Here is a 27,290-nt window from a genome sequence, read left to right as displayed (position 1 = left end):
CCAGGGAAATGAGCTCTATCCTCAAAAATCTACAGAAAACCTGAGTAAGAATGAAGATTTATGATGGGAGACGCTGGGCGGAAGACGGCTGGCTATCTGGTGGGCTATCTAGAAGCTCATCTTTGTGTTATTAGAGAAACACTCCCGCTCTTGACAGGATATGGTCTGCTTATCACATAATCTTCTCAAGTTTCATTCCCATTCTGCTTACAAATGCCCCAAATATAAAGAGATGCATTTCATCAAGACAGCCTTTTAAGAGGCAGTTGATCCCAGCTGTTGCCGTCTATCTTAAACACCTACCTTTTCACCCTAGTGTGGAGTTTACATGTCGATAAGGGATGTAAAAAAGGGAACTTGAGAAATCTCAGCAGAGGAAAAACACCGAGGCTGTCTCCGGGGATTGGAGTAGGAATAAGAGCTCAGGAAGCTCTAAGTTCCAGAACACCCCTTCTTTTCAGAGAGGAGCCCTGGGGCGATGCTGGCCTGCCCCAGGCCTTGAGCTGACCTCAAATACCAGGGACTGGAAACCCTTTACCAGGCACATAAGCTGAGGGTTTCATTGCCTGCTACTTTGGCATTTTCTTGTCAAGAGCTGGTGGTAAAACAGAAGTGAAAGATGCAGGTAGGAACAGGAGAGCCAGACGTGGAAGGTTTTGGCTCACCCATGGACCCTCCGTCCTGGCATTGTCCATGCTCATCCAAGATGAATTCTCAATACCTGCTTTCATGACACACATATGTAGACCTGGGATGCATTCCCAGATGGCCAAGTGGGATATGCTGGCAAATGACCTGTGAGTTTTCTCTCACTCTTGAGTCTGCAAGCTCAGAAAGCCAGGGGCTCTTGGAGGTTGCTAAGTCCGGAAGACTTTTATGCAGAATACGGAGTGGGAGGTTAGAATTAAGTATTAAGTGGGCAAAACAGGAGGGGTGGTTTCAGAGTCCTGCTTGGGTCCTGGTGCAGCCCGTTGTAGCTGATGGGGTGGAGGCGGGGAGGTATCTCCTTTGTTGGAGAAGAAATAAACCTGTGACTGTGAATCCAGTCTGCTCCCTCCTAAAGACTGGGCTGCAGTGTTTGAAGTCGGGACTGGTGTGTTTCGGGAAGCTGGCTACATCAGGTTCCCATTAGCCCAGGCAGCCGCACCAGTGGGTTCACACCGCGACATGGTAACAATTAAGCCTTCTGCTACTGGTCCTTACCCTGAGGTGAGGCTCTTTTCCTTTTTACCAATGTGACTTAAAGTTGCCCTGGTTTCCTTGTGGCTCGATTTCCTGCAGATTCCCGTTACTTCATGTCTAATCTTCTGAGACCACTCATTAGACCACACAAATTGGAACAATTGTCTCCAGCACACAGATCCTGTTCAAGACCCTCAGTGTACCTAGGAAAAAGACTATCTCTCTGAAACGTGAGAGTTACTTCCTGTGTAAATAGACGAATTACAAAAAATCAGAGGTATAAATATTAGGGAAAATAAACTAATTATACGCCCATACCCTGAGGCATGCTAAAATTATTTTCTTCCTTTAAAAAAAAAGCAGTGGGTTAGAACAATTATTTCCATTTTCAGTGATGAGAGAGATAATACATGTACAAATGACTGTAGTATGAAGCAGAAAAACAAAAAGATACCATTACATTCTATGGTTTTTCCAAGCAAGAAAAATATTTCTTTATAGAGAATAAGCCAGATCAGAGAAATTGCCATTTGAGTTGAAACTTGAAAAATAGGTGGAATTTGGATACATGGAAGTTGGTGGAAAGAAGAAAGAAGCATTTAGGAGGGGGAACAAAAGCAACAAAAATGTGGGCATTTTCTTAGTACTTATGTAGCTTAAGCACTGATACACGCTATGGGAAGTAAAATAATGTATAGATGCCTCTCAATTTACAACGAAGTTATGTCCTGATAAGTCCATTGTAAGATGAAAATATTGTGAGATGAAAATGCATTTAGGTGCCGGGCATGGTAGTTCACGCCTGTAATCCCAGCACTTTGGGAGGCCTAGGGGGGCAGATCACCTGAGGTCAGGAGTTCAAGACTAGCCTGGCCAATACGGTGAAACCCCATCTCTGCTAAAAATACAAAAATTAGCTGAGTGTGGTGGTGCATGCCTGTAATTCCAGCTACTCAGGAGGCTGATGCAGGAGAATCGCTTGAACCCGGGAGGTGGAGGTTGCAGTGAGCCGAGACCGCACCACTGACTCCAGCCTGGGCGACAGAGCAAGACTCCGTCTCAAAAAAACCAAAAACCAAAAACCAAAAAACAAAAACAAAAAGAATGCATTTAATATACCTACCCTAGTGAACATTATAGCTTAGCCAAGCCTACCTTAAACATGCTCAGAACACTTCCATTAGCCCATAGTTGGGCAAAATCATCTGGCAACACAGTGCACTGTAGAATATCAGTTGTTTACCCTCGTGATCCTGTAGCTGCCTGGCAGCTGTGGCTCACTGCCCAGCATTGAGAAAGAGAATCCCACTGCTTTCTACTGAATGTATATTCCTTTCGTACCATTGTAAAGTTGGAAAATGTTAAGTTGAACCATTGTAAGTTGGGGGCTATCTGTAAGACATAGGTCCTGCCTTCAAGAGGCCTTCATTTGAGTTGAAGTGATGAAACAAACACAGGATAGAAATAACTTAGAGAACGATGTAAGACATGTATGATCTTAAATCACTGCAGACCTAGGTAACATTTAATTGTGGTATGTAGGTGATAAATAAACATAATTTCAAGTAAAGAGTTGTCGAAGTTTGGTGAAATAGCGAGACCAGATTTGAGGGGGTTGATGTTTAGTTAGATGCTTAGGGCTGAAGGAAAGTCATTAAAAGAAAGGAGAAAATGAATGAACTGAGAACAAGACAGGCCACATGCCACAGACTAGTGGTTCTCCAGCTTCAGTGTGCATCAGACTCATTCAGAGAACGTGTTAATAACATACATGTCCCTGAGCTCCACAGCAGACTTTCTGATTTAGCAGGTCTAGTATGAGGTGTGATGAGTTGCATTCTGGCAAGCTCCCTAGTGATGCTGGTGCACCTGGTCTGGAAACTCACACTTTGAGAACTGCTGTGGACAGATCAGCATGCCCAGAGCACAAGCATTTACTTGGGGAAAATAGTGGGAAATCAGACTGTACAAGGGAAGTCCACCAGAAAAGTATTAAAAATCAGTTTGCTGTAAATTCTCTTCATTTTCCTGATGGTTGATTCCTCATCTGAACAAAACCATAAACACTCTTGACTTTTTCTACTCCCAAATGACTTCTTGGTTTAGCATGAATTACTGAGAAAGAAGAAAATCACGGTTTTATGCCTCCAGAAGAAACTACCACGGTTAAAGCTGGATATCATTTCAGAAGACGGGTTCCATGAATCCCTCTGCAAGATGCATATTCTTAAATAGCTTTACCTCTTCCAGGAAGTGTGGTCTGTTATGGGACTGGTGTTAAGGAGCTTTACACATTGAACGGCCACTGTCAGAGCCAACCCCCTTAAAACCCAAGTGTTAAAAACACTGACCAAAGAGACATAGCAAAATGATGCACTATTTCATTGCTTTCCTAAGAGATCCACATCATTTATTATCTCAAATGTTTTATAAATAGCAGTTATAACCCTTATTACATTATCTTTTTGCTTTTGCATATTTAAATAAAAACTTATTTTCCCCCCTATTTTCATAGAAAAAAGAAGTAATCCAGATGAATGTGGGGGTGAGGGGTGAAAGATGCCCAAATTTGAAAACTTTTTTTAAACGTCTTCATTCTGTTTGAAGTAAAGCAATCTCATAATCTTCTTTCTACACCATGGGGTTTTAAAAATGAGTTTCTCCTGGAATTTGTTAGCTTGATGGAGGTGGAAATGTTTTCCTGTAGACAGCTTTTCTTACGCGTGTTTAAAGATCAAACTGTAATACGGTATGTGCAGTACACTCTCCAAAATTTTCTTCAATCCTTTGACTATTGAAGATAAGAATTGTGTAGTATGCAAATGACAGTGATTAGAGAACATCACAGTATACCCAGTTAATAGCATGATTCATATTTATGAAGTACTAATTTCATATAAATACCAAAAATATATACTGATTATACTGTTCAAATTTTGAATTGAGCAAATAAAACAAACTAGCTAGGAAGATAATTTATTTTACAACAGTGAACCACATTTATCATTTATTATCTTTTCTCATGATTTAATGGGTGAAGGATAACTAAAGTAAGTAACTTTTAAGGTATTTCTTTACGTAGAAATAAGTGACATATTTCAGTTCCATAATGAAATTAGGGACCGATATGGTTTGGCTGTGTCCCCACCCAAATCTCATCTTGAATCATAGTTGCCATAATCACCACATGTCATGGGAGGGACCCAGTGGGAGGTAATTGAATCGGGGGGGGGGGTTTCCCATGCTGTTCTTGAGACAGTGAATAAGTCTCATTAGAGCGGATGGTTTTATAAAGAGCAGTTCTCCTGCACATGCTTTCTTGCCTGCCACCATATAAGAAGTGCCTTTGCTCCTCCTTCACCTTCAGCTATGATTGTGAGACCTCCCCAGCCATGTGGAACTGTGAGTCCATTAAATCTCTTTTTCTTTATAAATTACCCAGTCTTGGATGTTTCTTCCTGGCAGTATGAAAATGAACTAATACAGGGACTAAAGATGCTCACTGAAGTGCTTAGAAAGGGAATTTTGCAGCACAGGTAAGAGAGAGTAAGAAACTATTACATGTGTTGAGAGCTGGGCAGGAACTTTCAGGGGCTGGGTTGATTGTGGCACCTGCCTGGAAACCCATGGTGGCTTAATGACAGGGTGAGGCCAGACTCCTGGATTTGTTAGGATTGCTGACTCCTTCACTGGGACCCTCTCTAGACTATACTAAGGAGCAGCTTCTTTTTAGAAGATAAACTTTTTTTTGGTAAATTTATCTCAGATTTATTACCTACTGACATTTATTACCTCCCTTACACATTAAGCATCCTAGTAAAAATAACATCTTGAGTGAAAATAAATTGAATACAATTAAGAAAATTTGATTTTTCCTCTAACTCAATATCAAAGATGATGTTTTAATTTTGTTTTATTTGGCCATGTGTATTTTTCTGTGAAGAAAATTTATTAAATTGGGATTAGGTTTCCTTTTTTTTTTTTGAGAGAGAGAGAGAGAGAGAGAGAGTCTCACTCTGTCACCCAGGCTGGAGTGCAGTGTCCTGATCTCTGCTTACCGCAACCTCCACCTCTCAGGCTATAGCAATTCTCCTGCCTCAGCCTCCTGAGCAGCTGTGATCACAGGCACCCACCACCATGCCTAGATAATTTTTGTATTTTCAGTAGAGATGGGGTTTCACCAGGTTAGCTAGCCTGGTCTCGAACTCCTGGCATCAAGTGATCCTCCCGCCTTGGCCTCCCAAAATGCTAGGATTAAAGGTGTGAGCCACTGCACCCAGCCTTGTCATTTTATTATGGGCCAAAAATACATTACTCAGTTTGGTCAACTACTTCATTTATCAAACGATGCTTTCTAAACTTTTTTTACTTTAAGTTCCAGGGTACATGTGCAGGATGTGAAGGTTTGTTACATAGATAAACAAGTGCCACAGTGGTTTGCTGCAGTTATCAACCCATCACCTAGGTATTAAGCCCAGCATGCATTAACTATTTTACCTAATGCTTTCCCTTCCCCTACCCTACTCCCCAACAGGCCTCAGTGTGTGTTGTTCCCTTCCTTGTGTCCATGTGTTCTCATTGTTCAGCTCCCACTTATAAGTGAGAACATGTGGTGTTTGGTTTACTGTTCCTGTGTTAGTTTGCTGAGGATTATGGTGTCTAGCTTCATCCATGTCTCTTCAAAGAACGTGATCTTGTTCCTTTTTATGGCTGTATAGTATTCCATGGTGTATATGTACCACACTTTCTTTATTCACCTTATCACCGATGGGCATTTGGGCTGATTCCATGTTTTTGCTATTGTGAATAGTGCTGCAAATGAACATATGTGTGCATGTATCTTTGTAATAGAATGATTTATATTCCTTTGGGTCTGTACCCAGTAATGGCATTTCTGGGTCAAATGATATTTCTGGTTCTAGATCTTTGAGGAATCACCATATGGTCTTCCACAATGACTGAATTAATTTACATTCTCACCAACAGTGTAAAAGCATTCCTATTTCTCTGCAACCTCACCAGCATCTCTTATTTCTTGACTTCTGGAGGTTTTTTTGTTTTGTTTTGTTTTGAGACAGAGTCTTGCTGTGTCGCCCAGCCTGGAGTGCAGTGGCACGATCTTGGCTCACTGCAACCTCTGCCTCCCAGGTTCAAGCAACTCTCCTGCCTCATCCTCCTGAGTAGCTGGGATTACAGGTGTGCACCACCTTGCCTGGCTAATTTTTATATTTTTGGTAGAGACAGGATTTTGCCACATTGGCCAGGCTGGTCTCGAACTTCTGGCCTCAAGTGATCCACTCACCTCGACCTACCAAAGTGCTGGAATTTTAGACATGAGCCACCGCACCCAGCAGTGTTTCTTGACTTTTTAATAATTGCCATTCTGACTGGCATGAGATGGCGTCTCATTGTGGTTTTGATTTGCATTTCTCTAATGATCAGGGATGTTGAGCTTTTTTTCCCATATGTTTCTTGGTCACATGAATGTCTTCTTTTGAGAAGTGTCTGTTCATGTCCTTTGCCCACTTTTTAATTTTTTTTTTTCTTGTAAATTTGTTTAAGTTCCTTGTAGGTTCTGGATACTAGATCTTTTGTCAGATGGATAGATTGCAAACATTTTCTCCCACTCTGTAGGTTGCCTGTTTGCTCTGATGATACTTTCTTTTGCTGTGCAGAAGTTCTTTAGTTTAATTAGATCCCATTTGTCAATTTTTGCTTTTGTTGCAATTGCTTTTGGCAATTTCGTCATGAAACCTTAGCCCATGCCTATGTCCTGAATGGTATTGCCTAGATTTTCCTTTAGGGTTTTTATAGTTTTGGGTTTTACATTTAAGTCTTTAATCCATCTTGAGTTAATTTTTGTGTAAGGTGTAGGAAGGAAGGGGTCCAGTTTCAATTTTCTGCATATGGCTAGCCAGTTCTCCCAGCACCATTTATTAAATAGGGAATCATCTCCCCATTGCTTTCTGTTAAAGGAAAAACTTCAGCCGAATCAAACAATGCTTACTGGTTTTTGTTTTTTTTCCAAAAATCAAATCCATCAACTTCAAATCCACACAGAAAGAATAATGGTAGGCTGGCTGGGTGTGGCAGCTCACGCCTGTAACCCCAGCACTTTAAGAGGCCGAGGTGGGTGGATCACTTGAGGCCAGAAGTTTGAGACCAGCCTGGCCAACATGGCAAAAACCTATCCTCCGCTAAAAATTCAAATGTTAGCAGGGTATGGTGGCACGGGTCTGTAGTACCAGTTATTAGGGAGGCTGAGGTGGGAAGATCACCTGAGCCTGAGAGGTGGAGGTTGTAGTGAGCTGAGATCATGCCACTGCACTCCATCCTGGGTGACAGAGTGAGACTCTGTCAAAAAAAAAAAAAAAAAAAAAAAAAAAGAAGGAAAGAAAAGAAAAGAAACAGAAAAGAAAAGAAAGGAAAGATGATATGGCACAACTGAGGAGATGTGAAGGAAAGTGCCAAGAGAAGATAAAAAAATATTGGGGATAACAGCTGCATCCCTGGAAGAGATGTGGCCTCCCAAGAAGACTCCAAGAAATAAATGTGGCCTCCCAAGAAGAACTTACATATTGGCCACGTAATTTCTGATGTTTGGGTAAAAAGGTACATTCCCACCTAGTCATGCCTTGTTCATGATGTCTTCTCATAGGCTGATCATGAACGTTGCCACAGAACAAAATTCTGCTCATGCTTCATTTGCTTAGAAGTCTTCATTTAAAGTATCTGAGGCCAGGTGTGGTGGTTCATGCCTATAATCCCGGCATATTGAGGGACCGAGGAGTGTGGATTGCTTGAGCCCAGGAGTTTGAGAACAGCCTGGGCAACACAGCAAAACTCTGTCCCTACGAAAAATACAAAAGTTAGCTGGGTGTGGTGGTGGTGTGTGCCTGTCGTCTCAGCTACTTGGGAGGCTGAAGTGGGAGGATTAATTGAGCCTGGGAGGTCAAGGCTGTGATGAACAGTGGTCTTTCCACTGCGCTTCAGCCTGGGTGACAGAAAGAGACTCTGTCTCAAATAAAAATAAATAAATATTTAAAATGAGAGCCTGGGCAACAGAGTGAGATCCTGTCTCAAAAAAAAAAAAAAAAAAAAAATTAGCCAGGCACAGTGCCATGTGCCTCTAGTTCTACCTACTCAGGAGGCTGAAGCAGGAGGATCACTCAAACCCAGGAGCCCAGGTTACAGTGATTTATGATCTCACCTGTGAATAGCCACTGCACTCCAGCCTGGGCAACAGAGCATGACCACATCTATAAAAAACATATAAATATTTTAAAAAAATCTATACAAAAAGATATAAAGGATAGCTCTAGTAAGGAACTGACAATGGCTATTGGAATGAGATCCTTCTCAGTCCTAGAAACCCTCCTTGTTTCTCCTAAGCCTTCACTTTCTTATTCTATTCACGTCCCTAGCCTGGTTCTCCCGCTCAGTTCCTTCAACATCTCTCCTTACCCTTGGTTCTCTGCTCTCCTTGACTTTGCCCCACACCCAGCCCCCAATGATTCCCATGACTGGCTGCCTTCTCTACCCCCCACCTCTGCTGTGGAGCTTTCCTGGACAGAATTGTGCTGCGTGAAGGTGGTGACTCTTCTGCTGTCATTTTCTTGTCCTATCTCTCCAAATCCCCAAACTTCACACCTACCATCAGATCTCCTACTCCACCACCTCCACTTGCATTGCATGTCACAGAAAGAAACATAAAGAAAAAAAGAAGGAAGGAAAAAGAAAAAAAGTAAAACAAAACAAAACAAAACAAAACAAACAAACAAGAAAACAGGGCCAGCGACCTTCAGTCCTGCGGCACCTGCATCTCCTAATCTCTTCCCTTCAGCCCTCCTACACTTTCACATCCCAAGGCATCCCGCATTTTTCCAATGCTGACCTCACCACCCCAAACTCTCCCTGCCCTGAGCAGGCACTAAATCCTAGGCCTCTGCTCTCCTTCATGACCTTTCTTTGCCAACTATCTTCTTTATTATCTTCACTATTTTCCTCCTTCCTCCCTTTGACCTACTTATAATTTCTTTCTTTCTTTCTTTCTTTCTTTCTTTCTTTCTTTCTTTCTTTCTTTCTTTCTTTCTTTCTTTCTTTCTCTCTCTCTCTCTCTCTCTCTCTCTCTCTCTCCTTCCTTCCTTCCTTCCCTTCTTTCTTCCTTCCTTTCTTCTTACGGAGTTTCGCTCTGTCACCCACGCCAGAGTGCAGTGGCGCAGTCTTGGCTCACTGCAACCTCTGCCTCCCAGGTTCAAGCAATTCCCTGCCTGAGCCTCCCGAGTAGCTGGGATTACAGGTGCCCGCCACCACACCCTAAAATTAGCCACCACGGCTAATTTTTGTATTTTTAGTAGGGACTGGATTTCACCATCTTGGCCAGGCTGGTCTTGAACTTCTGACCTCATGATCCACCCGCCTTGGCCTCCTGAAGTGCTGGTATTACAGGCGTGAGTCACCGCACCCGACCTTCACTTACAATTTCTAATCTCCCCCGGTTCAAAGATAAAAACAACTTCCTTTGCTTTCCCTTTCTTCGCAGGCTGCTGTCCTACTTCTGTCCTTTCAATTCCACCTGTGTGTCTTGAAAAAGGAGCTGGACTTGCTTCTTGTGCACCGCTTGCTCCACACTGCCTTGATCTATGTCCACCTGCTGCTTGACCACACTTGGTCTCAGTTACAGGATCAATGCGGGAGAACCACCCAGGCGTGCACCCTGCTGTCCATCTTGCTAGATGTACAGCCTTGGACAAGTTACCTGCCTCTCTGTGCCCCAGCCTCCTCATCTGAAAAATAGGGATAATGATGCTTTTGCTCCTTAATAACGAAATAATAACAGAATGATAATTTGATTAGATTCTGGTAAGGTTAATACATAAAAGGAGGTGCAAAGAGAGTGAACTCATAATGGACAAAAAGAAAAAAGGATTCATTCCATCTCTCTGGAATGCCCTTATCTCACATCTGATATCCAGTAGGTCCCAGTGAGTCATTCTCATCCCAGTTTACAATCGGCTTCTTTCTCAGATCTCTCCTGACTGTCCACCTCCATGGATGTGACTGGTCTCTTTATCCCTGGTACTCCAGGAATTTAACCTTAGTGCTTCTCATGTGGTGCTGTATTTGCCCTGTCTTGCTAGGCAGTTAGCCATGAGCGTGTCCCATGTCCTTCACATCCCTGTGACATCTCGCAGGCCAAGGGTCTGTTTTACTTGTATAATAGTGTGCTAGAGTGGTCATCACAAAGGATCACAGGCTGGGTGGCAGAAATCAATTTTTCACAGTTCTGGAGGCTACAAATCTGAGATTAAGGTGTTGTCAGGGCTGTTTTCTCCCACGGCCTCTCTCCTTGGCTACAGATGGCTGTCTTCTCCCTATGTCTTCACATCGTCTTCCCTTTGTGTTTGTGTGTGTCCCAATCTCCTCTTCTTATAAGCACACAGTCAGAACAGATCAGGGCACACCCGTATGACCTCGTTTTCACTAAACTATCTTTTTTTTTTTTTTTTTTTTGAGACAGAGTCTGGCACTGTCACCCAGAGTGGAGTGCAGTGGTCTGATCTCGGCTCACTGCAACCTCCGCCTCCTGAGTTCAAGTGATTCTCCTGCCTCAGCCTCCCAAGTAGCTGAGATTACAGGCACCCGCCACCATGCCCAGCTAATTTTTGTATTTTTAGTAGAGACAGGGTTTCCCCATGTTGGCCAGGGTGGTCTCGAACTCCTGACCTCAGGTGATCCGCTGCATCAGCCTCCCAAAGTGCTGGGAATGCAAGGGTGAGCCACACGCCTGGCCTTACTTAACTATCTTTTTAAAGACTTTTTTTGGCCAGGCTCGGTCGCTTATGCCTGTAATCCCAGCACTTTGGGAGGCTGACCTGGGCAGATCACGAGATTAGGAGTTCAAGAACAGCCTGGCCAGCATGGTGAAACCTCATCTCTACTGAAAATACAAAAATTATCTGGGCATGGTGGCACATGCCTGTAGTCCCAGCTACTCAGGAGGATGAGGCAGGAGAATCGCTTGAACCCGGGAGGCGAAGGTTGTAATAAGCCAAGATTGCGCTGCTGTACTCCAGCTTGGGCAACAGAGCAAGACTCTGAATAAAAAAAAACAAAAAACAAAAAAAAAACCAGACCTCTTTTTTCCCAAATATAGTCACATTCTGAGGTACTAGGAGGTTAGGGCTTTAGCAGATGAATTTGCTGGGGGTGGTGTCACAGTTCAGCCCACAACACTTATTTTTGATAGCACACAGTATGTAACATGGTGCCAGCCACGTTTGTGTCCTTAATTAATTAAACAACCTGGGAAGAAACCAGGGAAGGGGAAACAAGTCAGGAAGTAGAGAAAACTAATCCCTGAAATCTGTTTCCCATACGATCTTGGGGAAATAGTGGAGAAAGCAAGAGAGGTTATTCATCAACTCTAATGTTTTCCTTTCAATCACACATCCTCATACAAGAGGATTATTTCGTTAGACTTGGGTTTCCTTCTGCTTGCAAAATGATACCCCTGGGAAGGATGACATAATAAAAAGACAAAATGGAGCAACACAGATTCCGCTTTTGTTGCTCAAAACGATTAAACCTTTGTGTTCTGGCACATAGTCAGTACATGTTAGTATTGTTGGTTTTACTCTTATTGTTATTACCATGACCATGATTATTATGGATTCTAAGTTCTATGAAGACAAGGTTATTTAGTTTTTCATTGCTGTACTCTCTGGCCTCACACAGTACTTAGCAAAAAGTAGAAGCTCAACATATTTGTTAAATAAATGGACATAATCTCTGAGGTTCTCTTTCCTCATCTCTAAAAAGAACTAATATTTATTGAGCAATTACTATATGTGAGGCCTTGCGCTACCTGTTTTAGATGGATTATTTTATTTAATCCTCACAACAATCATGTGAGGTAAGTACTGTTTTTATTCCCAGTTTTCAGATGAGGAAAGTGAGGCAAAGAGAGTTAAGTAACTGGTCAAGCTCACACAATTAACAAGCAGTGAGCTCTGACTTTGTTGTACTCAAACCTGAAGTACTAACCAATATATTATATAGCCTCCTTCATTTCTATAAAGAGGATAAAAATTCCCACCTCTCAGGCTTGTTGAGAGGAATTAATGGGAATTTGTAAAGTGTCTAATATGCAGTAGGAGCTCAATAAATATCAAACCCTCCGCTTCACTCTGCACAACTTATATTACTGTGCAGACAAGTGCTGTGGGATCTGTCCTCTAACTAAAAACTCTTCCCAAATCCTCTATTAACCCAAACACCCCGCAGCTGCTGTCCCATTTTTCTTGCTTCCCTTCACAGCAAAATTACTCTGTACTGAAGAGATGTCTGTACTTCCTTTCCTCATCTCCCATTTGGTCTTGATCCCACAAAAATGAGACTTCTGCTTCTCCTCTCTTCTGAAACTGCTCTTAGCAAGATAACCAAACACACCCAACAAGTTCAATCCAACAGCTCTTTCCTGTTTCATTTTTTTTGAACCTTGTAGCATCATTCAACAGAGCCAATCACTCCCTCTTTGTTAAAGCTTCTTCTCAAAGCTCCCTGATTTTGTTTCACTTCTCTGGATGCTCCTTCTTTGTCCCCTTTGCTGGTTCTGTCACCTCCATTCTAAGTCTAAATGTTGAAGTATCACAGGCCTCAACTTTTTTTTTTTTTTTTGGAGACAGGTTCTTGCTCTGTCTCCTGGGCTGAAAGGTAGTGGTATGATCATGGCTCATTGCAGCCTTGAACTCCTGGGCTCAAGCTCTCCTCCGGTCTCACTTTCCAGAGTAGCTGGGACCACAGTATGCACCACCACTAATTATTTTTATTTTTTTGTAGAGATAGCATCTCACTGTGTTGCCCAGGCTGGTCTCCAGCTCCTGGCTTCAAGCAGTCCTCCCCACTCAGCCTCCCGAAGTGCTGGGATTATAGGCGTGAGCCACTGCACCTGGCCTCAACTTCTTTCTCTATATTCTCCGGCCAGGAAATCACATCCAGACCCATGACTTAAATGGCATCAGTATGTGGATAGTTCCAAATGTTTGTCTCTAGCCCTCATTTCTCCCTGGAGCTTCAGATTCATGTATCCAGCTTCCTATATGACACTGCCACTTGCAATTGTAATGGGCATCTCAAATGTCACATAAAATACAATTGGTTCAGCATTCCCTCCCTTTTCCCAAACCGGACCTCCTACATTCTTCCCCACTCATGCAATGGCTCCATCTTCCACATAGCTGTTCAGAACAAAGATCTAGGAGTCACCTGTATTTCCCTTATTCTACATTTGCTCCATCAATGAGTCCTGTTGAAGGGTTTACTGCCAAAACATATCTCAAATCCATCTATCTCAAATCTGCTCCTTGGTATTAAAATAAAATTTGGAGTTTTGGGTAGGCGTAGAGGGTTACCCAAGGTCTAGCCCCCACCCTCTGGGGCCTCCACCATGGTTGAAATCCCCCTCATTCATGGTGCTTCAGGCACATCTTCTCTGTTCCTTAAACATGGCTGACCTAGTTCTGTCTAAGGGCCTTTGCACTTGCTATTCTTTCTGGCTGGAATTCTTTTCCCCAGATCTTTACATGGCTGGCTCCTTTTTATCATTTAGGTCTCAACTAAAATGTCATCTCCTCAGAGAAGACTTCCATAACCACATGGTTAAACTAGCTTTAGCTTTTTTTTCTTGAGATAGAGGCTCGCTCTGTCACCCAGGCTGGAGTGCAATGGCGTGGTCTCGGCTCACTGCAACCTCCGCCTCCCAGGTTCAAGCTCTTCTTCTGCCTCAGCCTCCTGAGTAGCTGGGATTACAGGCGCGTGTCACCATGCCCAGCTAATTTTTGTATTTTTAGTAGAGGTGGGGTTTCACTATGTTGGCCAGGCTGGTCTCGAACTCCTGACTTCATGATCTGCCCACCTCGGACCCCCAAAGTGCTGGGATTGCAGGCGTGAGGCACCATGCCTGGCCTAAATTGGCTTCTGACCCACAGCTGTACGTCTCTCTAGTAGTTAGTAAAGTGTTTGGCTCCAAATAAGAACAAACTTAACAAAGGCCTAAATGGATGGAGCTTTATTTGTCTCACACAGATGAAGATGTACAGGGTAGTTAGGCGAAGGCTCTGCAGGGCTCAATGGTGACAGCAGGGATGCAGGCTCCTTCTTGCTTCCTACTCTGCGGTAGTCATTAACATCATAACATTCTTCCATGTGATGATCACTCCATGATTGCAAGATAGCTGCTGTGCCTCTGGGCATTATGTCTTTGTTTCAAACAAGGAGAAGGGAGAGTTTAAAGGATCAAAGTCTTTTCTTATGTGGCTCTGGCTCTGCATTTTATTGGGCAGGAAAGTGTTCCTCAGGGTATTTTGTTTGGAGCCATGGATTTGTGTCAGGTTGCTACTCCCTTAGCAGTAAGGGAGGATGGGGAAACAAGCATCTCACCTTCTGGCAGGTACTCTAGAAACTGCAAGGGACAAGGTGATGTGAATGACATAGGCCAGCAAATCCCAGCCACCTTTTGTGTCAGATTGCTCTGCATAATTCTTTTCATAGAATTTATTTTGTATAATTTTTTCATAAAATTTAGCTTTTATTTTATTTTATTTTTTTTGAGACAGGGTCTTGCTCTGTTGCCCAGACTGGAGTGCAGTGGCACCATCTTAGCTTCACCACCAGGGCTCAAGCAATAACCTTCATCTTCACCTCCTGGGCTCATAACCTTTACCTCCCAGGCTCAAGCAATCCTCCCACCTCAGCCTCCAGAGTAAGTGGGACTACAGGTGTGCACCACCATTCTTGGCTAATTTTTCCATTTTTTTCGGGGCTGGGGGGAGTGGTCTCACTATGTTGCTAGGGCTTGTCTTGAACTCCTGGGCTCAAGTGATCCTCCCATTTTGGTCTCCCAAAGTGCTGGGATTATAAGCATGAGCCATCACACCAGGCCCAAAGTTATGATTCTGTGAAATTATCTTATTATTTAACTGTTATCTTACCTATGTAATGCTCTTACTTATGGTAAGGTACAGAAGAATAGAATACAGAAAAATCGCTTTTGTTTGAGGCTGTGACCAGAAGTCCCTGGCACATAGTAGGCATTCTATAACCATTTGTTGATTTTCAGATAAACAAACGAACAAACAAAAGAGAAAATTTGCCTTCATGTTGCATATGGATTTCTATAATACACAACACATCCACAAAGCACTAGATAATCAAAGTGCGATTATGAACATCCTATGCAAATTGCTGGCGTGCCATGAAGACACTGTTGAATGAGCTGTCCTTTTGATCTAAGGAATAATAGGGGTCCTATTCACTACAGTTGTATTGGTAAGAGTGATGATGGTATCTTCTCTGAGGTCCACACTGTCTCTTCAAGTTGTCTTTGTGACAGAGAGCTTGACTAGCAGAGTGTTCATGGGTCAGAGAGAAGCACAGTGTCTTCCCACAGGATGTAGCCACTGGCCATGTCTGGATTCATGGTCGAATTCACTAGACTTCCTGGACACGTGCAAGCTCTAGAATATGACATAAAATACCAATGATACATACACAGGCTTGGTCAGGTACATGCCAAATTTCTATGCCAATCCAAAGCTCTATTTATAAGAAAGGATTTTGTAGTGGCTCTCAAGCTCAAGGTTGAACATGGTCACTGCTGGAATCTAGACAGCCTGGTAATGGTTAGTGGGCTAAGAGAGTAGACTCCTTTGCAGAGGGCGCTGAATAGCCTCATGGGAGTCCCTCACCCTAAGGAAGAGCTGGCCTATTAAGTTCAGCTAATCTGAATGTCTTGATGACCAGCAGGGAGGAAGGAGAGAGTCTGAATACTGCTCCTTGTCCTCAGATGAGCTCTTCCTGTACTCATGTCTGGATCCAGAGGAAATAAGACCTGTAAGTAAATATGGGAAACATTTTCAATACAAAACCTCCACCTACAAAGCACAGCGTCATAGTGCTTTGGTGCCTGTGTGAGAAGAGGTTATACAAGGCGAGAAGGAGGTGTTCTTTCCCTTTCTTCATGGCTTACAGCCATGTGATGCACAGAGGGCTTTAGAGAACACAGAACCTCCTCAGCTTGTTGAGATTTCCAGTGTGGTAGCCACATCTTCAGCACTTGTTCCTGTGCACACTGAAAACGTCTCCAGGAATGCTCAGAAACAAGCAGGAGAGACCTGGAGGGGATGGAGGTCCTACAACAATGGGTAGGAAGGAGAGCTTGAGATGTTGGTTTCATTATTTGTAATAGGAACCCATTTTAAACATTAGCCCCCATCCCCATCTCAGCCTAATGAAGCCCATAGAAAGTGGGCTCATACATTTGTTGAACAAATATTTACTGCCAGGCACTGTACTAGATGCTGAAGGTAGAGCAAGGAACAAAATAGACAAAGTCCTTACTTTCATAGAACTTACATTATACAGGGAGAGTCCTGGTCCATTTGGGCTGCTATAACAAAACACCATAACCTGGATAACTCATAAACAATAGAAATTTATTTTTCCCAGTTCTGAGGCTGGGAAGTTCAAGATCAAAGTGCTGGCAGATTCAGTGTCTGGTGAGGGCCCTCCTTCCTGGTTCATCGACACTGTCTTTTTTTCTGTATCCTCACATGGGAGAAGAGGCGAGGGTCTCTTGGGGGTCTTTTTATAATGGCACTAAATGAACTTGTGAGGGCTCCACCTTCATGACCTGATCACCTCTTAAAGGCCCCACCTCCTCATATCATTGTACTTGGGGTTTAGGATTTTAACAAACGACACAACATTCACCCGACAGCAAGAAGAGATAGAAAATTAACAGACTTTGACGATAAAATTGCTGGAAGGACTAACAGTTGGATATAAAAAGAAAAATTCATTGAGAATGTTTCATCAAGAGTCAAAAGAGAAGTTTGGGGAGAATTAATCATAGGAGGAAGATATCAACTATTCTTCATCTGCACTTACATGACTGCAAGTCATAACCAGCCTTTCTGTGAGCCACACCAGACCTTCTAAGGCCAACCCTCTTTGTCCCCTCTCTGCACACCTAGAGCCTCATGGCCTTTGCCGCACATGTGGCCTGGCATTGTGATTTATGAGTGTGTTGTCTCTGTGGCGGAACTGTGAGCTCTGCAGCACCTCGTGCAATGACAAGCCCATTGCAGGGGCTCCACAAATATCTGGTGACCGTCACTCTGGTGACAGAGTGAATGAATGGAGTCACGTTGCAACAGGTGAGGTTTAGGTCAGACATAAATGCTTCTTGTCAGGCACATGAAATGCTAAAACAGCTGTGAGGGGGAGGTTGTGGTTCACACCATGTCAGGCTTCAGCTCAGGGAGGATTAACCCCTTGGCTGCAGAAATTTGCTGGGAGTGGGTCATTCTCAGCCACTGAACATTCTGGAGGGTTGTGAGGTCAGTCCAGCTCACTGTCCACAGAGGACCTGTGCAAATACACAGGGTTTTAGAAGCCTAGCAACAGAAGGTGTCACGATGCATGGGACTCTGATGAATCTCAGACCAAATCCTGAAAACAACTTATGACCTTGACCAGAAAAAGAGAAGGTGTGTGTGATCAGTTTGTTAAGTTCTGCAAAATGCGTGGAATTTTCATGAGTGACTCTCATTTTACCCATGCTGTTCCCATCCTAAAAAGTAATATATGTCTTGCAATCACTCCTTCAAGGCAGGTAAAACCCTGATGGGTATGCAGAGGCTATTTGGTATCTCTGGGGAATATGAATGCAAGGGAATGATAAGGAAGCACACTGTTTATTTGGCAGCACTGAAAAAGAAGAGTTAAAAAAAAAAGTGTTAACAACTCTTGCAGAATTTGTCTAGCAGGCTTTCCAGTTTTTGCTGTAAAGACCCATTGAAAAAAAATAAAAAAGAAAGAAAGAAAGGGAGGACTAAATGATGAGAGCACACTTTAGCCATTGTTTGTCTACTCGACCAAGAGCATAGTAAAAATGCATTGTGTATTATGATCCAGCCCACAGTAATGATGCATCACCTACTTACCTGCCTGAACTAAGTATTTCATAAAACAATACTTCATAATGTGCAAAGTACTCTAATGTTTTCTATTACACTCTTTTTCTTATTTTTAGAAAACACTGGTCATTGCCTGTTAAACTGAGTGGGCAGTGGCTGTCAATTTGCAATACACTGCCCCAGGTGACTTTAGAATGATTTAGTGATATGGTTAATTGGAATTGAAATTGCATTCTGTAATGTGGGTTGCTGGAACATTTCAGAGCTTCAGCCTGTGCAGAGAATGTTGATGTTTGTTTTCGTACTGCTCCAGGCAGGTTTAGGAGCCTGTTAACCCGGCACGCCCAAGCCATCCTTGGTGAAAGGTCAAGAGTCTGCGTGAGCAGAGTCAACTCCTGCAAGTCCCTCAGCCTCAAGGCATCTTCCCCGTCTCCACCCACAAAATAGAAATCCGTCAAAATCTCATTGATTCAGACTCTGTGACAGAATGAAATTTATAATTTATTTAGGGGTGATTACAAATGCTTGTCTCAGAAATGCAAATTTAGTCAAGTAATCATTTTGAATTCCTACACAGAAAATTTCAGAATCTTCTCTCTGTCCTCTAAAGTGCTAACTGAGGTTCGGGCATTGAGAAAGTGAAACTCCCGCACCTCGACCACTACTCTTACCTCCCTCTGTCAGGCAGAAGCTGAATCCAAAGAATTTGTAGTGGCCATTTCCTTGGGTTATTCAGAGAGTGAACACAAAGTGTTTGAGGCTAGTGGCCTCAAACTAGCCGGAGGAAGCCCACTGCACCCCCATGTAAGAAGGGCAGGGCTAATATATAAAAAATTTATTTTACCAGTAACATTATGCTGAGAAAAAGGAATGTTTTGAGTGTTAGATATTAGTGTTAGGGTTGTCAAGGCAGAGATGCCCTTAAGATCCACTAGTGAGGAAACAGGAGGCCTGGATCTCTTTTGGTGAGAAACTTAAACCCAAATGGAAGGATTCATCCTCATCTTTGCTCTGGGACCTGGGAAGTCTTTTTGTTCACCAGTGTACATACTTAGTCATGAGGGTCTGGCTTAGTCTGCGTACTTAAAAAGCAGATATGGGACAAATGACAGAGATATGTTGGAATCAATCCCTTCCTGGGAGGCCTGTGCCTGGCAGCTTTCTCTTTATGCGGCATGAGGGCAGGTGACAGGATGCAGAAGGTCTCTGCTGTCCTCTGACACTGTGATTCTCCTCCCAGATGGTGCCAGCTCCCCAGCATCAGGGTGTCCAGGGCAAGGGGCAAATGCGTGTCCAACCTCTTTCTTTCCAGCCTCTGGTGTGGGCTCTGACACGGAATCCCTTGGAATCCTCCAACTAGAGGCGCAGAGATTGAATAGAGAAAGACTCAGCCCTTTCATAGCATCAGGGCTCAGCAAAGGCACCCCTTGAGGAAGGAAGATGGGGTGCAGTAACACCTGCATTATGATAATGCTGAGGCTTTGGCGAGATCTGCTCTTAGTCGTATGGTTATTTGGCTGATTTTTACTTCCAGTCTGGTATAATTATCTTTAGGCACCCATTCATCTACTGCCTTAAAGATAGAAAAACTCCCAGATTTTTTAAATAGCATTTCCACTCTTGAAGTTTTTTTGTTTTTGTTTTTTCCCCCTGACATGCTGGCTGTGCTTTCAGGAAATTAGACCTTATTTAAAGCCCCAATATGTCTAGTTCTTTATGTTAGGGAAGACATGATGTTTGGAACATATGTAGGAGATTGGCTGAAATATGTATCTGTTTGTATCTATAAGATCAATGCCTGCTGCCTGGAGTATAGCTCCTACAGGGCCGGGCCATGCTTTCTACTTGTGAACTACATGAGGGTCAGCAATTGTGCACAATACAATACATGTGAACTATAGAATAGACTGACAGATCTTGCTTATGGGGTAGGGTCACTGTGAATCAGAAGAGGCTTCTTACTGCTAGGACTTATGTAATTACCAGGAATTTAAACTGAAACAGTGGTGCAGTGTTAAGAGTAAAACCAACTATATCTTCTCAGTGAGACATTATAGTAAATGGGTGGCCCCATTTTCTGCAGATTGACAAGATCATTAATAGGCATAAGACCTATAAGAGGGCTAACCATATATTCACTTTATAGAGGATTTCAGTGCCAAAACTGTTAATAAAGTTAAAATGAAATAATTTCCATGACTATAAATTGCCTTTTTTTTTTTATTATTATTTCTTGAAACAGAGTCTTGCTCTGACTCCCAGGGTGGAGTGCAATGGCACAATCTGGGCTCACTGCAACCTCTGCCTCCTCACTTCATGTGATTCTCCTGCCTCAGCCCCCGAGTAGCTGGGACTACAGGCACATGCCACCACGCCTGGCTAATTTTTCTATTTTTAGTAGAGATGGGGTTTCACCATGTTGGCCAGGATGGTCTTGAACTCCTGATCTCAGGTGATCCACTCATCTTGGCTTCCCAAAGTCCTGGGATTACAGGCGTGAGCACCGCGCCCCTCCTGGATTGCGTTTTTTTTCCTCTTGCAATCCCTCAAAAGACTCACGAGTATGTTTGTTTTTCAGTTTTTTAAAAACTACATTTAACAGATGAAGAAACTAAAATAGGAAGAATTTAAAATTCAAGACTATTACTTTCCATTTTTGAATAGTTTTCACTTAGATGATCTCATTACATTGTCATAACAATCCTATAAGAGGGTGCTATTAGGATTAGTTCTATTGAGGTGGAAAAAGATTAGGAGAAGCTGAAAGCGTGAAGTGCCATAGTGCCTTGCCTCTGTCCCCAGAGACATGTGCTGAAGCCAAGGCAAAGTCTTTTGCCCCTGAACCCAGGGGCATGCCCGGAAGCCAGGCTGGACTGCTTGTAGGGCTCCTCATGACAGAGCAGAGGCAGCAATGTGGTAAGTAGGCCCCAAGCTTCACTTGCCTGCCACCAAGCTTTACTTAATTCTCAGCCCTCAGTTTTTCTGCCCTGAGTTTTTCCAAGGAGAGGCTGGTTCAAGAAAATATGAGATAAGCAAAGGAGAGGAAAAGGCGATTCTTTCTAAGCCTACAGCAAGCCTGGCTTATTTTACTTTATCAGAGCAGAATAGCTCCTAGGCTGGAGTAGCCCAGGACCTATCCAGAGTTACTAGCCATGAGGGATTTGCAATTCAAAGAGATTATAATTCTTTAGAGGATGAGACCACACTACTCACCAGTTGGCCCAGGAACAAGCCCTTGATTCATCCTTGCCAGCCCTCATTCTCCTCAAGGAATAAAGGAGAGGGGATGAAGGAAGAATATAAGATAGACTCGAGCCCCTTATGGGCTAAAAATCATTTGTGTTTTATAACTGAAGATACCAAGGTTCAAAAGGTCAAGTGGCTTGTCCCAAGTCATGCAGCTGAGCACAGATAGGCTGCAAACCTGGTCCTCTCACTCCAAGCACAATACAATAATGGCATCCATCCTAGCCTTCTGTTTGACCTACAGAATTTCACTGCCTGTTCTCCCGCTCCCTATTTCCTGCCGAGTCTGGACACATGGAACAGATTGTACACACTGGGCCATTGCCACTAAAGAGCTGTGAAATAGAATGGAGGGAATATATGTGAGTATAAGTTCTTATGTGCAGAGGAATGAAAGGATCTGATATATGAAGAAAGATTTAAAGGAGCTAAGTAGGTGGAACTGAGTTACTTGATGACTTTGAGGGATATGACATCAGGCTGTAAGCATGTGAAGGACAGAAATACCTGGAAAGATGAACTATTTAGTATGGAATATGGGATATAATGAATGAATGAGCAATAACTAATGGAGGTAATTCTCTTTTCCTTTTTTTTTTGGGATGGAGTCTAGCTCTGTCACCCAGGCTGGAGTGCAATGGTGTGATCTGGGCTCACTGCAGCCTCCGCCTCCCAGGTTCAAGTAATTCTCCTGCCTCAGCCTCCGAGTATCTGGGACTACAGGCGTGAGCCACCCTAGATGGCCTCTTTTCCTTTCTCTTAGGGATGAGAGTAGTAACAGACTTCAGGTACCTGACACAATCTTAGAAGTTTTTTTTTTTTCCCAAACAATCCTTTATTGCAGTGGGATTAAATAGAAGAACAAATGAAGCTTTCAATCCCAGATAAATTTAACAACCCATTTTAAACAAGTTTTGCACACACATGCTTCCTCTTTCAAATCTTCTCTGTCTACTGTCAACTCTTTAACTCTTGCCTGCACTGATTCTCACTGGGCATATTGCAGTGGTTTCCAGCCATCCCCTTGCTTTGAGATTTGCCAACCAATTTACCCTCCATGTGGCCAGGGAGTAAGCTTTTTAAACCACTTACCTAACAATGATTTAAAACCACCATCCTGGCCAGGCACAGTGGCTCACACCTGTAATCCCAGCACTTTGGGAGGCCTAGGCGGGCGGATCACTTGAGGGCAGGAGTTCGAGACCAGCCTGGCCAACGTGGCAATACCCTGTCTGTACTAAAAATATAAAAATTAGCTGGGCATGGTGAGGCGCACCTGTAATCCCAGCTACCTGAAAGGCTGAGGTGCCAGAATTGCTTGAAGCTGGAAGGCAGAGGTTGCAGTGAGCTGAGATTGTGCCACTGCACTCCAGCCTGGGTATCAGAGTGAGACTCTGTCTCAAAAAACAAACAAACAAAAAACCCCCACACATCCTACTATTGAAGACTTTATATTGCAAGTAACAGAAAACCTGACTCACGCTGCTTAAATAGAAAATTTACTTTCTGGGCACGGTGACTCATGCCTGTAATCCCAGCACTTCGGGAGGCTGAGGCACACAGATCACTTGAGCTCAGGAGTTTGAGATCAGCCTAGGCAACCAGTTAGAACCCTGTCTCTACAAAAAAATTGAAAAATTAGCCGGGCAAGGTGGCATGTGCCTGTAGTTCCAGCTAGCTGGGAGACTGAGGTGGGAGGATCGCTTGAGCCTGGAAAGTGGAGCTTGCAGTGAGCCATGATCATGCCACTGTACTCCAGCCTGGACAACAAAGTGAGACTCTGTCTCAAAAAAAAAAAAAAAAAAAAAAAAAAGGTGCTTTCTAGGTTCATGTGACAGGAAGGTCCAGAGATGGGAGAACTGGCTATAGGATGGTTCAATCCAGTGGCTCAATGACGTGACCAGGGACTAAGTTTCTTTGTGTCTCCCTACTATGCTTCCTCAGGTGCCAGCGTCTTTCTGTACTGAGTCTGGCTGGGGCTGGCCCTGTACTTGCAAGGAGGCCACAGCTTGTAGACTACACATTTCCACACTTTCAAAGGGAGAGAGAAAAAGAGAGAGAGAGAGTTCTGTCCCAGAATGCTGGGCAAGAGTCCTTGATTGGATCAAGGACATTCACTTGATTGGACGGGGCTGGGTCGCAGGCCCAACCTCAAACTCATCTTGTGGCCAGGGGAATGGAAAATGTTGATTGGCTTAAGCAAATCAGGAGCTACTCTGCCCCTGGGTATAGGGTTAACTTCACCAGAAGTACCCAGGCTAATTAGGGATGGAAGATTACAGAACATCTATGAGGATATAGGAGGGATTGGAAGCTGGGTGGGCCACTAGAGACCCTCCACAATTGAGCTAATGACCATCTGCCCAGTCATAATTTCCATCATATCCACTCACTTAATTCCCACCCTATACCCAGGGTGTAGGCATACACAACAGCCACATGTGACTATTTGTTTTTCCCTGAAAATCCACTTCTATGTCTTACTCAATCTAATATGCCACCCACCCCTTAGCACGTTGAATACCTACTTCATCCTGAAGGTCTAGCTCAAAACCCATTTTTCCATGATGTGATGCTTTCTCAGATCCTTCATTAAATAAATATCTTCCTCCTGCATTTTCAAATTCATCTGCTTCTTCACACCACCAGCTGTGCAATCCTGGGCAACATATTTAACCTCTTTGAGCATCAGCTTATTCTGAAAAATATAGATAATACTAGTACGTATTTCAAGAGTCGCTGTGAGGATTTAATAAATTAATACAGTAGTCCCCTCTAATCTGTGAGTGATATGTTCCAAAACCCCCAGTGGATGCCTGAAACCTTGGATAGTACTGAACCCTATACATATTGTACTATGTTGTTTTGATCTGATGAAGTGACTAACAGGCGGGTAGCATGTGGATAAGCTGGACAAAGGGATGACTCATATCCTGGACGCAATGGAGCAGGATAGCATGAGATTTCATCATGCTACTCAGAAGAGTTTGCAATTTCAAACTTTTGTTTATTTCTGAAATTTTTCAATTAATATTTTTAGACCACAGTTGACTACTGGTAACTGAAATCATGGAAGGCAAAACTGCAGATAAGAGAGGAATACATATAAAGTCCTTAGAAGAGGGACTTGAGTTTAATAAGCATCAGTACATGTTTTTGTTTTGCATTTTATACACCATTAAGCCTTGTGGTAAACTATATTCATGTTTATCTCTTCAATAGATTATGTGTTGCTGGAGTACTGACTAACATATGTTCACCAAAATATCTTTCTTTGACTCGTTTAACAATTATTTAAATTGATACCTAGTAGTTGTACATATTTTAAGGGTATTTGTAATATTTTGATACATGCATACAATATGTAATGTTCAAATCAGGGTAATTGGGATATCCATCATCTAAAACACTTATTATTTATTTGTGTTGGAAACATTCCAAATGTTCACTTTTAGCTATTTTGAAATACACAGTAAATTATTGCTAATTATAGTTAGCCTATTGTGCTATGGAACACTAGAACTTATTCTTTCAATCTAATGGCATGTTTTTACCCATAAACAACCTCTGTATGGCCCAACCCCCCCTTTATCATTCTACTCTCTACCTCTATGACATCAACATTTTTAGCTCCCACATATGAGTGAGAACACGCAATATTTGTCTTTCCGTGCTTGGCTTATTTCACTTTTTATAATGTCCTCCATGCTCATTTATGCTACTGCAAATGATAGAATTCCATTATTTTTTATGACTGAATAGTATTTTATTGTATATATACATATCGATGTGTATATAGATACACATTTTCTTTATCCATTCATTCATTGATGGACACGTAAGTTGGTTCCGTATCTTAGCTACTGTGAATAGTGCTGCAGTAAACATGGGAGTGCAGATACCTCTTTGACCTGATCTCCTTTCTTTTATATAATATATATATATGTATTATATATATATTTTTCATTTATATTATACACACACACACAGACACACACACATATATGTATCTCAGTGGGATTGCAGGATCATATGGCAGGTGTATTTTCAGTTTTTTGAGGAACTTCCCTACTGTTTTCCATTGTGGCTGCACTAATTTACATTCCTATCAACAATGTATTAAAAAATATACAAATGGGCTTATATCAAGCTAACAGGGTTCTGTGCACCAAAGAAACAATCAAAAGAGTAAAGAGATTTTCTTTATTCTTTAAGAAACCTAAAGAATGAAACCTAAAGAATGAAAGATTGCTGGCCAAGGTGGCTTATGTCTGTAATCCTGGTGCTTTGGGAGGCTGAAGTGGGAGGATTGATTGAGGCTAGGAGTTCAAGACCAGTGTAGGCAACATAATGAGACCCCATCTTTACAAAAATAAAAATTAGCCAGGTGTGATGGTGCATGACTGTGGTTTTAGCTACTTGGTAGTTTGAGGCTGTAGTGAACTATGATTGTACTACTGCACTCCAGCTTGGGTGACAGAGTGAGGCCTGTCTCGAAAAAAAAAGAAAGGGGGAGAAAATATTTGCAAACTGCCCAACCACAGTTTAATAAACAGAACATATAAGGAACTCAAACAAATCAGTAGCAAAAAACTAAATAATTTGATTTAAAAATGGGCAAGTGATCTGAACCGATATCACAAGAAGACATACAAATGGCCAACAGATATGAAAAAATGCTCATCACTAACGATCATGGAAATGCAAATCAAAACCAAAATGAGATATCATCTCCCTCCAGTTAAAAAAAAAATATCAAAAAGACAAAAAATAAAAATTGCCGAGAATTGCTTGAACTCGGGAGGCAGAGGTTGCATTGAGCCATGATGGCACCACTGCACTAGAGCCTGGGCAACAGAGTGAGACTGTGTCTCAAAATAAAAATAAAAATAAAAAATGCTAGCAAGGATGTGGGGCAAAGGGAACTCTCATTAACAAATAGCTTTGAGTACCACTAAAACTATGTGTTAAATATTGGGTATTTAACTATGCGTTAAATACAGGGGTACAGATAACAGGATACACTCGCTGTCTGCCCTTTTTAAGGTCTGGCACATTCACAGCAGAGTAGACAATCACCAAGTACTTGTAGAGTCTAACTGAAATCAGGACGGATGGAAATAGCTGCATTTCCTACAAAGATGGCCCCAGTGTATCCAAGTGAAGCCACACCATAAAGGTTGGTCCAGAGACTGATGGGAATAACTTGGACTCAACTGAAGTTGCTGTCATTTGGGATTACTGCCAAGGCAGCAAGCAACCAGTGCAAAGGATGTCTCAGAGATGAGGATATGAATGAAGTGATATGACCACCTTGAGGTGGTTCCAAAAGCCCACTCAGTAGATGATCCATTAGGTCAGAGGAGCTGAGAGTGGAGGTTTGTGTCTTTTAGGATGAACTGAGGCATGGTGTCACTCAAATTTTGCCCTATGACTAGATAAGGAAATCTTGTGCTTGTCATAGCATCATCCTTCCATATTCTTTCTCTCTCTCTCTCTTTTTTTAGACGAAGTTTCACTCTTGTTGCCCAGGCTGGAGTACAATGGTGTGATCTTGGCTCACTGCAACCTCTGCCTCCCAGGTTCAAGCGATTCTCCTGCCTCAGCCTCCTCCGTAGCTGGGATTACAGGCATGTGCCACCAATGCCCGGCTCATTTTGTATTTTTAGTAGAGATGGGATTTCACCATGTTGGCTAGGTTGGTCTTGAATTCCTGACCTCAGGTGATCCACCTGCCTCATCCTCCCAAAGTGTTGGGATTACAGGCATGAGCCACCACATCTGGCCCATGTTTTTTCTTACTTTGTCTTCAGGCCTACTGAAATGAATGAAGGCATTTTGGAATTAGGAGACTTTGGAGTAATTCAGATGAGAGACCTCATT

At 42.7% G+C, this 27,290-nt stretch overlaps 1 long non-coding RNA gene and 1 other non-coding gene across 2 annotated transcripts in view; both read left to right on the top strand.

The window, feature by feature from the left end:
• LOC112630452 overlaps window positions 1–27,290 on the top strand; it is a 97,235-nt gene that overhangs the window by 52,121 nt on the left and 17,824 nt on the right. The window contains exon 4 of the long non-coding RNA XR_003120872.1: window positions 15,988–16,074. This is a non-coding gene — a long non-coding RNA (uncharacterized LOC112630452). The remainder of the gene's footprint in view (window positions 1–15,987; window positions 16,075–27,290) is intronic.
• Window positions 17,977–18,040, top strand: LOC112630852. Its single transcript, XR_003120983.1, has one exon. It is a non-coding gene; the product is annotated as a U7 small nuclear RNA (small nuclear RNA).

The sequence above is a fragment of the Theropithecus gelada genome, chromosome 8 (assembly GCF_003255815.1).
Source record: "Theropithecus gelada isolate Dixy chromosome 8, Tgel_1.0, whole genome shotgun sequence".
Taxonomy (NCBI): domain Eukaryota; kingdom Metazoa; phylum Chordata; class Mammalia; order Primates; family Cercopithecidae; genus Theropithecus; species Theropithecus gelada.
This window is presented reverse-complemented; position numbering and strand designations above follow the sequence as displayed.